Source organism: Apium graveolens, chromosome 4 (genome assembly GCF_009905375.1).
Source record: "Apium graveolens cultivar Ventura chromosome 4, ASM990537v1, whole genome shotgun sequence".
Lineage (NCBI taxonomy): Eukaryota > Viridiplantae > Streptophyta > Magnoliopsida > Apiales > Apiaceae > Apium > Apium graveolens.
In genome coordinates, this window is record NC_133650.1 from 38,271,875 (window position 1) to 38,273,774 (window position 1,900).

Sequence of the window (1,900 nt, forward strand, 5' to 3'; positions counted from 1 at the left end):
AGTCATGGATTTCGTCTGAACTAGGAGTGGCGTAAGTGGTCGAGTGGCGCTGGCCCAGCCTTATTATATTGGCCCAAATGGCCTGGAAGTTCCGCTAAGACGGTCAATTCCTTAGGAGTCCAGTATTCGGTTGACAAGTAAATCCGACAGGTTCTCCTCTACATGTAGAAAATGGTGGGGTTGCACTACTGCGACTGATCATCGTAAGTGGTCTTCGTGGCGCGGCAAACTCCCGTAATGAGTTCATCATCCAATTGGATATTTCTGCAACACTACCCAGAGCACTTCGATAGAAAGGCTATGGTTGGGCGATTGTTGAGTGTTGGCAGGGTCGAGTTTTCAAAATGATGTTTTCTTCAAATGAAGCATCTCGTAACTTAATTTCATTTTGATGATAATTCAAAGATTGATTCCGTACATGTTTCATCTTGTAACTTCATCTGTGGGAAGAACTATTTATACCTTGAACGGTGGTAGTTCAAGTAGTATTCGTAAAAGATATAAGTATATTGGAGTATCTTGTAACGTCATCTTTTAAACTTATATCTAGTAAATGATTATCTTATGCATGTCAAAGATTTTCAGAAAAATATTGAGACAAGGTTAGATATATGAGATTACCTTGCAACGATATTTTTATACAGTTATAAACTGGAACTCTGTGTATATTATACATGTTAGAGGATTTCAAGGATTTTGAAAAGTATATAGGTATATATATACTGAATATTTTACGACTTGGTCACGTTAAGATATCAACTTGGTTCATTTCTTATTGACCAAGACTTTCATGAGTACTATGAGAATGCTCATATATTGTTAATTATTATACATATTATTTCGGTGGGCTTGTTGCTCACCCTTGCTTTCTTCTTTCATCACACAACATCAGATAGATAAGATGAACATGACCAAGCTCCCAATTCGCGAGCGGATATGAAACATTCCACAGTTTCCTATAGGCGTTGATGTCGATGTAGCTGAGGTAGGAACTACCAATAGGCTAGGCTTTCAACTTTTGATGTACTAGACTTATGTATCTTTATCAATTATAATAATGGCAAAGAAATTTAAATTTATTCAGAAACCCTTTTAAGGTGTAATGGCATATAATTGTGGAATAAAATGACTCATGTTATTTTTGGATATTCATCTCTGAGACTGTAACTTGTGGTGTGTGCGTTTATTATGGGGTCACAGTACAGAGTAGTTGATTGTTTATTAAGATTGGGTGTTATTAAGGGAAATGGAACTCGTGACAATCCGGATCCCCGACCCCGGATTTGGGGGTGTTACAGAAATGGTATCAGAGCTAAGCGTTATAAACCTCAGAGATGAAGTGACGTTAAAATAATAAGTTCACTAAGATAAATAAGAACTCTTGCCAAGTTCATTGTCGGACTACCTAACGTAGTACTGACAGTTAAAACCCTTATGGGAACCCTTATAAATATCATGATAAAAGCGTAGTTCATTATCGTATATGGTAGCGGGACTCCAAACCCTGAGGTTGAGGAGCAACAACGCAATGATGTTTTATTACTTATTAGGAGATCAGAATATGGATTTGATAGAGCGTCCTAACACGAGACCGGATGATGTTCATATTGAGGATGTAGCGGTTAAAAATGTTGTCCTAGAAGGGATTAATGTTGAGAAGGATTCCGTGGAGGATCCTGACAAGAATGAATAAAGGACCACTGAGGAATTGATGATCATGGTCAGGGCGACTGCCAAAGGTAGGATTGGCCGGTCACTACCGGAGGTTCGTTCAAGTTTGTAAAGATAGTAGCCCCTTTAACACGGCTTACTCGTAAGACTCAGAAGTTCGAATGGACAGAGAAATGCGAGAACAGCTTTTAAGAACTAAAGCAAAGGTTGGTGACGGCTACTATGTTGG